Here is a 12658-nt window from a genome sequence, read left to right on the forward strand (position 1 = left end):
AGCGTCACTCTGAGACAGGATATTTCTAATTTTAGAGATGTTGCGCAAATGGAAGAAAGCAGTCTTACATATTTGTTTAATATGTGCGTTGAAGGACATGTCCTGGTCAAAAATGACTCCAAGGTTCCTCACCGCGTTACTGGAGGCCAAGGTAATGCCATCCAGAGTAAGAATCTGGTTAGATACCATATTTCTAAGATTTTCAGGGCCGAGTACAATAACCTCAGTTTTATCTGAATTAAGAAGCAGAAAGTTAGCGGCCATCCAGGTCTTTATGTCTTTAAGACATTCCTGCAGTTTAACTAATTGGTGTGTGTCATCTGGCTTCATGGACAGATAGAGCTGGGTGTCATCAGCATAGCAGTGAAAATGTATGCTATGTCTTCTAATGATACTGCCTAAGGGAAGCATGTATAATGTAAACAGAATTGGTCCTAGCACTGAACCCTGTGGAACGCCATAATTAACCTCAGTGTGTGAAGAGGACTCTCCATTTACATGCACAAATTGGAGTCTATTAGATAGATATGATACAAACCACTGCAGCGCAGTACCTGTAATACCTACAGCATGTTCTAATCGCTCTAATAGGATATTATGGTCAACAGTATCGAATGCTGCACTGAGGTCTAGCAGGACAAGCACAGAGATGAGTCCACTGTCAGAGGCCATAAGAAGATCATTTGTAACCTTCACTAAAGCTGTTTCTGTGCTGTGCTGAGCTCTGAAACCTGACTGAAACTCTTCAAATAAACCATTCCTCTGCAGATGATCTTACAACTACTCTTTCAAGGATTTTTGATATGAAAGGAAGGTTGGAGATTGGCCTATAATTAGCTAAGACTGCTGGGTCTAGAGATGGCTTTTTGAGTAAAGGTTTAACTACAGCCAGCTTGAAGGCCTGTGGTACATAGCCGATCATTAGAGATAGGTTGATCATATTTAAGATCGAAGAATTAATTAATGGCAGGACTTCTTTGAGCAGTTTTGTAGGAATGGGGTCTAAAAGACAGGTTGATGGTTTGGAGGAAGTAATTATTGAAGTTAACTCAGAAAGATCAATTGGAGAAAAAGAGTCTAACTTAACATCAATGGTACTAAGAGTAGCTGTAGATAATATTACATCTGTGGGATGATTATTGGTAATTTTTTCTCTAATGATAAAAATTTTATTTGTGAAGAAGTTCATGAAGTCATTACTAGTTAACGTTAAAGGGATGGTTGGCTCAAAAGAGCTCTGACTTTTTGTCAGCCTGGCTACAGTGCTGAAGAGAAACCTGGGGTTGTTCTTATTTACTTCAATCAGTGATGAATAGTAAGATGTTCTGGCTTTGCGGAGGGCTTTCTTATAAAGCAGCAAACTATTTCTCCAGGCTAAATGATGATCCTCTAGATTTGTGACACGCCATTTCCTCTCCAGATTACGAGTCATCTGCTTTAGGCTACGTGTTTGAGAATTATACCACGGAGTCAGGTACTTCTGATTTGAGGCCTTAGTTTTCACAGGAGCTACAGTATCCAGAGTCGTACGCAGTGAGGAGGTGAAATTATTAACAAGATAATCGACCTCTGTTGGGGTAGCGTTCAGATAGCTGCTCTGCTCTGTGTTGGTACAGGGCATTGGAGATGATAACAGTGGGTGGATTATATTCTTAAACTTAGTTACAGCACTTTCAGAAAGACATCTACTTTGATAAAGTCTACTCTTCACCGCTGTGTAATCAATTATTGTAAAAGTAAATGTTATCAGGAAATGATCAGACAGGAGAGGGTTTTCAGGAAACACTGTTAAATGTTCAGTTTCTATGCCATATGTTAAAACAAGATCTAGAGTGTGATTAAAGTGGTGGGTGGGTTCTTTTACATTTTAAGAGAAACCAATTGAGTCTAATAACAGATTAAATGCCATGTTGAGGCTGTCATTTTTAGCATCTACATGGATGTTAAAATCACCCACAATAATTATTTTATCTGAGCTGAGAACTAAATTAGATATAAAGTCTGAGAAATCAGACAGAAACGCTGTGTAAGGCCCAGGTGGACGATAGATGATAACAAGTAAGACTGGTTTCTGAGTTTCACAGCTGGGGTGGACAATGTTAAGCACCCGGTCCCGGGTAAGCGGAAGGCTATAGATGGATGGAGGTTTGATGAGCTGATAAAAAACAGGTATGATGACTAGAGCCCACAGACTTGAACTGTCAAGCAGGATTTCATTCTAGGTAGCTTTAGGGTTAACCCGGGTTTTCCTGTACTAAAAAGGCGGTTGACCTCTTACCCTTGTAAAATTGTTAATGTAACTGGTAACCGAACCTGCATCGGAGCAGATTAGATTAGAGATCTGCAAGTGTATAATCACCACTTATTGACCAATCAGTTCTCTGGAAAATCTCTCAGGCTACTAAACACCATGGAAGCTCGATCCATTATATTGTCCAGTGTCTTAATGACAGTGCTAAGTCACATTTACACAATCAGCATTTTTTTGCAGCTTTTCTTCCTGCTCTTAAATAGGCTACACTTGATGTATATAGCTCTTTTCATGTCTTACTGACCAAAATATTTACAGCGTACACATGTTCATATGGCACTTTTTAACATTAAACTACTATACAGAGCATTTCCTGTTATATTACTAATTTATTTCCATTCTGTAGTATGTTGCTAAAATTTGCTAAAATTTGTTGCTCAGCTGCTGGTACACCCAGATGTTGCCAGTTTCATATGCAGTGGCTTATCTTGATTGTCAGTATTGGGGTAAGCGAATACAGATAATGAAAAGATACCCCAAGTATGTTGAACCTGCTTTGTAGTACAGGGTTCAGGAAACTGCAGGCAAGCATGCCTCAAGAACAATTCACTGCTCCACCTCAGAGGATAGAGCGAGAGACAGAAAAGAGAGAGGAAGAAAAACAAACCCAGGCTGTGAGGACCATGTACTCCTGCCTGTGACCTAGAAATGTGCTCAGCATACTATGCAGAAAGGATGTCTCAGTTCCGAAAATGCATGGAGGACAGACATGAGAAGAGACCTGAAGGAGTTGTAATCAAGTGCTCCTTTGAAGAAATGTTTTTACCTTAAGTTTATAAAAGAGAATGTGACACAGCTGGAATATATGAATCGTGGCAAGTGGAGAACTCTTGAAATAACATTCTTTGCATTCATGTGTTGATCCACTTGTTTTAGGTGTGCTGTAGGTCATTTAACTGACATTGCTTTAAAATGATGCTCCAATATGGAATTAAAAGTATGCAGCTTGGGACATGAGAAACAGACGAGGACCCACTCTTTATGTGGGTTAGAAAGGGTTAAGTTGAATTGGTTGATAACAAATGTTGTATCGCCTTGGATCCTATAGAGGCTGAACATTCTGTATTGTAGATGTTAACATGTCTACGTCCATCTGCCAGGAAATGTACCTATCTGGAGTATTCATTACATATTTTCTGTGCCACATCAGAGAAAGAACAGGTGTATTTCATGTCATAATACTAAAAGTGGGAGACGGCTTTTGTTTGCATTTAATGTCAGCTAGCTTTCAAAATTATCATGTTTCCCCTTTGAAATCAGTCAAAAGGAAGACTCAATAGGGAAGCGGTGCGTTATTCAGGTGTAGACAATAAGGCAACACCCATTCAACTTCTTTTGTTGATGCATTTGCAAATAAACAGCCTCAAGGGAGACTTGCCAGTATTAATTAATTACTTAGAAAATAGAGTTGTGCGTGTGTGTTTTTTTTTAAATAGACTGACATAACATACCAAAGATGCTTTTATAAGGGGAAACAGGAAAAAGCCAGCTCACAGCATATTGTAGCACAGCATGGTTCATTTATCTGACTCTGATTAAAATAACTGCTATCCAGATGGTCTGATGAAACCTACAGCAGCTCTCGTGTGGGGGTGAGATGCTGACCAATGTTCTCTGTGGAGTGGAAACATGGGTGCCTAGTAACGGGATCCTCTCCAGAAATAAAAGGCTGAAGTTAAGTGATTCATCATCAAGTGAGAGCTGGCCCTGAAAGCAGGCCTGAAAGAAGCATTCAGGAGCCACTGAGTCACAGTGTGCGGAGAGGTAATCTTAGATCAGATGACAGGGGTTTGAGTTGTTGCACACCCTCACTCTGCACTAAGGTGACACTGAACAAGTGCTCTCAAGGTCTCCGATTCATCTGCATGCACGCCCCCGTCTCTCCTCTGATGCTTCGTCCCACAGAGGTGATCCAGCTCCCTTCATCACTGTCGGGCTCACCTTTTGCTCTTGCTCTCTCTGTCCTGTCATTAGATTCATTCAGCTTACATTTAACTGACATTTTTCTTGCATCACTGTACTCTTAGACATACAATGTGTTGCAAATCGCTCTCCACTGTTATGCAGTCTTCATACAACAATAACAAATAACTGAACAAATAATTCTGTCAGTTTTCAGACACATCCAGCTTAAATAAATCGTTAGGTCATAAAGAGTTGGGACAATCCAAACTACAGAAGACCTAGACTATGAATAAACAATAACACCACAAAAACATCAACTGTTGGGGAGCACTGAAACAACACAAAGAGGATGGGGTCAAATGTTTCTGACACAAAATCAATAGACAGCCACAGATAGAATGAACATCATGATCAGACACTGCAGGCTAATTTTTTGACTTCTTATCCCTTGTTATCATGTGGTCAATATTAAAAACAAAAAAACCCTTTTTGTACCCTTACCTACGGCTTTAAGACTAAAACGGCACGCTTATTCCATTAAATTTCAACATAAAGCCGGTTTTTTTTTTCTAAATTTAAGTTTTAAATTTCCATGTGAAATTGTGGCCTGCCCTTTGTTTACCAGCATCTCTTTCTGAATCAAATCTTAGGATTGAATGGCAGCTACCCCCTATTTACAATAGAAACTAAGACAAAGACATTCTGTTGGCTGATGCCAAATAGAAAGTACATTGGCAGTGTCACTTTTGCATGGCTTTAATACTTCAACAAGACACGGGAGCTGCTTATATACTTATATAAGAAACTTTATAACTTCCTTTATACCTTAATGAATAACACAGACACAAACAAAAACATTAAAGTCACATTTAATTAAAATTACCTTCCCCCAGTTCAGTTATGTCAAAGGGGTTTTCCAACTGGTCCGGTATAACCAGTTTGGACGAAACTCTGTTTTAGCTTGTCAAATATAAATCTAACACAAGGGGATCACACACCAGTGTACTATGTGATGTCCGCAGAGGACATTGTGATCTGTTTGTATGCTAGTCTGAATGTAGCAGGAATGAAAGGGAATGTTCACAAGATGGTGTGACTAACAAAAAGACAGGAGGCAAAGCTGGAGGTGGTAGAGGTCAAGATGTTAAGATTTTCATTGTAATTGACCTGGATGGACAAGAATAAAAATAAATATATCAAAGGGACAGTCATTTTTGGAGAAGTCAGAGAGGCACAGTTTAGAGGGTTTGGACATGCGAAGACTATATACTGGGCAAGAGATGCCGAATATGGAGCTGTCTGACACGAGGAAAGGGGGAGGAGAGGAAACTAGGATTAGATTCATGGTTGCACTGAAGGAGGAGATGCAGAGGCTTGGTGTGGCCGCTGTGTCTGCCGCTAAAGGAACTAGCCAAAAAGAAGAAGATGACAGATAAATAAGACAAAGTGTGCGTGACCTGACCTACTGGCAAATATGTCGTTTCCTGCTTTTGAATTCATTACACTTACTCGAAACAAGTCACTAATGTTGGTGTGTGGTGTGTAGGCCATAGGGTAGTTAACCTGAATCGTCAATGTCACAACTCACTGATTTGGGTGGGTTAGTGCTACATAAAAATATACTTTTTTCCTGACTGGTTGCAAAACACACAAAACTTTTTGAAAGAGTGGCTTGCAGCCCTTTTGAAAAAGTCTTTGGTGAAAAAAATAACGTTTTCCCTTTTTTCATTCATATGCAATTTATATATTTTCTATCTATTCGTTGTATATATTTTTCTATTTTCATATGTTTTTTCCAAATCACATTCCAGCTATAAAGAACTCCGTCTGAGGTAGTGAGGAAACATTTCAGTCTGGTTCATTTATGGGAACAATAAGATCCAGTTTCAGGACACTGAAGTTTAAAACACAGCGGGTGTTGCCTGGACAAAAAAATAGACATAAAAAAATTCAGACCACACGAGCAGTAACTACTCAGTGTTTGTAAATCATGAAACTGATGATACTGTTTTTTTAATCTGCCACCTGCAACTAGTTCAACACAGTCTGTGGTGAAAAGGTTATGTAAGTACTTCCTTTATGTAAACGGATGTGAATGACACATTAGCATAGGCGATGCATGGGTGTGCTGACCCTGCCATTCCTAACCTTCTATCTCTACCTGTCTCCTCTTCCTCCTCCCCAGGTCCAGTGCGACTGAGGGGGGCCTTCTCAGTTTCCCTCCTGCCCAGAAAAAATCAATATTGGGAGGCGGTCTGAAAGACCTTTCACAGGAGTATTACAGCACAGCCCAGCACTCTGATAAGCCTCGTGTTACGTCCTCTCGGGACGGGGCTTGCCAGGCCTGTGCTTCCCACCTGGGGGGAAGGCATTCTGCTCTGGCCACAGGGAAGAGCGCCATAAAGGGCAAGATGTGAATCACAAGTCTATTGGTGTGGGTTATTAGTAACATTAGAGCGTCTGACTTGTGACTAGAGGCCTGTGCTGATTCCCACACACACACTCACAGGGAGAGGACATGCACAGAAAACATGCTTTATTTTAAAAAAAAAAAAGCTTTATTTTCACAAATATATGGAGAGCTATGGGCAAAGCATTCACAAAATTACCTTAATGACTACAGGGATTCAGTTGTGTCCTCCCACACATGCTCTTTCCTGTGCCTCCACATACCTGGACTCACACACAAACACACATACCACCCTCACCAGAATGATTCATGGGGACAAAAATGTACATGTTGGAAAATAGAAAGAAAATGCCAGGAAGCCAACATGCAATCAGAATAAAAGAAAACCTTCCTAGCTCTTCACATATTTACTTTGCATTTTTTCTCGACTGAAGAACACATATGACAAATCACACTGTCTTACATCAAATAACCTTGAATAATCCTGTCAGGGAGATTTTGGTGAGGCTCGGTGGTTGGTATGCCTGATATTTACTCATATCAGATTTGTCTGCTTGGTGACCTTACACAGAAAGATTGATGATAATCATGTTTGTTCCTAATCAAAAAGAAAACTATATCTCTGTTAGGTAGATAGGCAGTTCTTTTGTGTGACTTTTGAAAATGTGTTCCCAAAAGTGAACATGTTAAACCTGTAACCGCATCACAAGTTCCTTTTAGTGGCATGTCGTAGCCTGTCAAGCTTGTTTAAATATTTTTAACCTTACCTTGTCAAATGAATTTACTTTAGGTGGCAGATATCCAGAAAGATTTATACCAAGCAAGAACTATTTAGTGCAAAGAAAAAAAATCTAACTTAGTAAGTGTAAGTTAGATTTGTTTTCTTTGGTATAATTTAATGAACTTTTATACTGTTCAAAAGAAGCATAATAATTTGTAGGACTGTACTGTCACTGCATTGTGGCACAAGTCTTAAAGTCCTGGGAAAAAAATACTTGAAATATATAACTTTGTCCTCACATCATGGCTATTTCATGGCTAAATGGGAATAATTGCTCTTAAACAAAACATTTATTCACACTGAATGAATTCTTTGCTAAAACCATGTGGGTTTGTTTTGTTCAGTTTTGAATAATTACCCATCCAATTGTGCTAAACTCTGGATTTAAGTGACAAGTTTTCGAGTCTGAAAAAGACCCATGTGACTTTCATAGCCACTCAATATAAAAATCACACAGACAAATACTGACAGACTGTAACATACTATCCCAGATTTAGTCATTTTGTCATATAAATGTTGACCCAAATCCTTTTACTCAGTAATCACTTTGATATCATGTGAGTATTCCAGGAACACATCTACTGTGTATTTGAGCCGAAGCTGAACAGCATGATGTTTTTATTGTGTTTACTATGCACTGGCTCAGAGTGTTGGCTGTGAAGGGTTTCAAGCTGTTGCTACCACAGTACAGTTGCAAGCATTGTTATTTTTGGATAAGTCCCACAGCTATAGCCCTCTCCAAAGTGCATCCACTTAAACGCTGTTCGTCATAGTCATTTGCGCTCAGTTGTTTTTCAGAACTGTTATTAAACCAGAACTTGTGGAGAAACACTGACTCACATCTATCTTTTCCTGAGACCAAACACAACCGAAGACAAATAAAAAAAAAATAAAAAAAATTGAACATGTATCCAAGTCCCATTGAAGGGTGCATAAGGGACTGATCCATCAAGTGTGCTCACACAAAGAGCCAGCACACTGTGGTCCAAGTTCAGCTGGCTTACAGTCACAAAAGAAAAAAAAAAGAAAAGATCTCATTGCTAAATGCACTTCCTTCTTCCATTCGTGCATCTGGGAGTCATCTAAGTGGAAGGATGGGAAAGCGGAAGCTCCTGGCAGTGAGGCAGAAATCAGTGAGGTTATGAAAGCTAGTGTTGAGAAATGGGAAAACTATTTTCACAGGAGTCGTCTGTGGAATAAGTTTATTTTCTTCATGGAAGCATTGGCCTCAGTCTTTACAAGTCGACCCAGAAATTCCAACAGTGACACAATTTTTATTTACTGGGCTCTGTGAGCCACCACAATGGACTTCGGAAGGGAAAAAGTGAAAATAAAAGACTTTATTAGTAGGTGACCTGCTCTATCACCTGAGCTACAGCCACCCAGCCAAGTCCATTGATGGCAAAATAGTGTATGTTCACAGAACCCTTCCCATGTTAGAGAAAATCCTTTCACAATATCTAACCAAGTGCCGAACACTCTGCAGGAGGTAGACACTTCTTCTTTCAGCTGCTCCCTTTAAGTGGCTGCCACAGATCATCTGCCTGCGTCTCAGCCTATTCCTAGGAATCTCACACCAACCATCTGCATGTCCACTGTCACTATATCCAGGAATATTCTCTGCTGTCTTCCTATTTTCCTCCTGCCTGGCAGCTCCGTATTCAATATGCCCTCTGTACGGCTCAGTCTGCCTTTTTGTCAGACTCACCATTCCATACCATACATCACAGTAGCTGGTCTCACAACTATCTAGCAAACTTTCCCTTTTACTCTTCCATCTTGCTTATTAGTCATTACCTCTTCACCACTATCTCTTCCACGGTGTGTCTTTTGTCCTGTCTTCCTCCCCTAACCCTAACCAGTCCTGGCAGATGGACACCCTCCCACCCGGCTGAGGGAGGGGTGACTCCTACTGTACACCTACCACTGTCTTGGTGCTCTTGTACATGTCCTGCACAAGCCTCACATACTTCTCTGCCACTCTTTGCTTCGTCATGCAGCATCACAGTTCTTCTCTTGGCACTCTATCGTATGCTTTCTCTCAATCTACAAAGACACAATGCAACTCCTTCTGCCCTTCTCTGTACTTCTTTATCAACACTCTCAAAACAAACATCCTGTAACCAGTCAGACTTGTGCAGGCCAAAGCAGCTTCACTAGTGAGTGTTGCAGAGGAGTCAGTAAATTGGATGATTGTGAAGAGGAAGTATATTCTGTAACAGAAGCCTGTGGTCCAGTTCAATTCAATTTATATAGCACTGATTTACAACAACAGTTGTCACAAGATGCTTTCAATTGTAATGAAAAGAAGCTACATTTTAGAAAGAAACAAATAACATAACCCCATATGAGCTAGCATTTGATGACTCTGGGAAGGAACATTTTGCTTTTCACAGTAAAAAACCTCCTAGAAGTAATAAATGCATGAACTCAGCAGCACTCTGAGACAGGATGTTTCTCATTTTAGTGATACTGCGCAAATGACTAAAGGTAATCCCACATATTTGTTTAATGTACTCACTGAATGACATACCCTGATCAAAAATGACTTAAATATTCCTCACAGTGTTACTGTGAGGCCAGAGTAATGTAATATAGAGTAACTATCTAGTTAGACATCATGTTTCTACAATTTTAGGAACCTCTTTTTTTACTTAGAACTAGAAAATTAGAGTTTATTTAGGCCTTAACATCTTTTCAAAATGCCTGCAGATTTCTGTCAATTGGATGAATAAAACTGGGCATCATCTGCAGAGTAATGAAAATGTATGCATTGCCTAAGGTCACATAGTGCCACTTTTAAAATTCACATAACCCACCAGCAAAGATTGCTTAATCTCATTTAAAAGTGAAGGATTCTTAGAATGGGGTTTAAAAGGCACATTGATGGTTTGGAGGAAGAAAATACTGAAGATCAGAGATGCTGCAGTGCTCTATAGCACATCTGTGGGAGGGCTGAGAAAAAAATCTTGGACAATGTTTGGGATTAACTGGGGTAGCTATTCTTTTCTCTAATAGTTAGAAATTTACTTGTGAAAAATTCACAAAGTCATTATTAGTTATGGTTAAAGAAATATGTCTCAACTGAGCTCTGACTCTTTGTAAGCCTGGTTACAGTACTGAAAAGAAATCTGGGGTTGTTCCTGTTTTCCTTTGTGTGTGCTGAACGCAGTAGAAAGATGCCATAGATTTCCAAAGAGCTTTTTGTACAGAGTAACAAACTCTCTTTCCAGACCAAATGCAGATCTGCTTAATGGCTGCACCCCCATTTTATTTTCATTACATGCTATCTGCTTTGAAGTAAATGTCATAGCGTTATGCCTCTAATTTGCTGCCTCCTGTTTCAGGGGACCTACAGTAATCAGTGATGTGTAATCAACTATCGTACAATTAAATGTAATAAAAACGTCTGACAAAAGAGGAAATACTGTTAAATGTTCAGTTTCTATGCTCTATGTCAGGACAAGACTCAGAGTATTAAACTGTGGTTACTTTTTTTAGAGAAGCTAACTTAGTCTAATAAAAAATTAAATGAATTTTTGAGGCTGTCAAGATCTCAGACTTCCGAGATCTACATGGATATTTAATTTGCTTAGAGCAATTCTTTTACCAGAACTGAGCAATGAATCAAGTAAAAAGTCTTGCTTTTCATTTCTATATACTTGAGCTCCTCTCCTTACATCTTTTCAACACATTTAGCAGGTAGACATTCTTATATCTACCATAAAGTGAAAACTTCATAAAACAAAGTATGTTTATATGTCTGCTCTGACAGATTCAACTAAGAGCCACCAGAATGGGGTATGATGACAAAGATGTGTAAAATGGGTTTGAAATCACTTGCAATACACCACAGAAATATGCCACCTCTAAAACACATGTTTTTGGGGCACAACATAAAAGGCTGATATACACAAACACTTTTACTAGCACCTTACAATACTCACCAAAAGACTCAAAAACAACAAAAACGTCCACAAACCCACTACAAACCGGACCTGGGAACAATATGCTTATTTGCACACTCAGTCACATAGTTACTGAACACACATCAAAATTATACTATATTTATACTATATTTGCACATTTTGCATCTTGCACATGTCTTCGTTCTGTCTTGTCTACAAAATCCTGATCATAACTTTAACCTGGTATTCAATACCTACAACACAATCCACTTCATATTGTCTCCGTCCTGTCTTTCTTTATTGTACAGCTGGTATTGTATAGTTATTATTATAGTATTGTATAGTTAGTAATTAGTGCCTTTTTATCCCTTAATTTTACCCAAAGTTATTTATTTGTAACTCCTAGTTTTATATCTCTTGGAGATATATCTTTTATATTCTTATAAATGCACCATGGGGGGTCTGGGGTGAAACAGCATTTTGGTACTCTGTATACTGTTGTACTGACAATAAAGTTCTTGAATCTTGAATCTGATAGTGCATTCACTGGTATGATGTTTATTGTTGATGTGAAAGAGGACAGAGGGAGCAAAGTGTATAGTCAGATAATGTCTGGTCAGACATGCAGGAAGTTGACTAAACAGCACCTCAAAGTAAAAGAAAAAAAGAAACATACATTCTGGTAAGTCAACCCAGTAGTACCAAGTATTGAAATATTGCACAAGCATATTCTGGACACCGACATTCATTTAATCACAAATGTCATCAAAAATTCTTGACCCCTCGAAAAATGTACCATGTCGACCAATCAAAAAATGATATGGCAACATGGTATTTAGTTGTTTAGGAAGGGGGGAAGTTTTAGGAGTGACTGCGATGTTTTGAGATGTGAGATTTTTGCGACGTTTAGCACAAATCTTGTGTAGTTAGTGTGTAGTGTAGTCAATAGTTTTGTTGTGTGTGTCAGAACAATGAGGCGACTGCTGAGTGTTACAGGTGTTACAGGAGTGATACATCTCCTGTTGTCAGGCCTGCAGGTATCAGGCTGTTGTTCTCTTTTATCTCATAGTGGATAGAAATGTATTTTTTGGAGTGGCACAAATAATTTGTGTGGCATCAAATTTGATGCAGAACAGCTGATTGTTCTGTAAATAGTTTGAAATGTTTATTTAAAAAACTGCCTTGACTGCATTTTTAGGTAAACAGCTGCAAAAAACTTTGTTGTTTGCATAACTTAGTTACTTTTTTGAAGAAGTGACTATGTAATTAATTACACAACATTGGTCATCATATACTGTATTTTGCAGACAGAGAGTTACAGGACTCTCTCTCAGACCACAGAC

Source organism: Simochromis diagramma, unplaced genomic scaffold (assembly GCF_900408965.1).
Source record: "Simochromis diagramma unplaced genomic scaffold, fSimDia1.1 OVJJ01000293.1, whole genome shotgun sequence".
Classification (NCBI taxonomy): Eukaryota; Metazoa; Chordata; class Actinopteri; order Cichliformes; family Cichlidae; genus Simochromis; species Simochromis diagramma.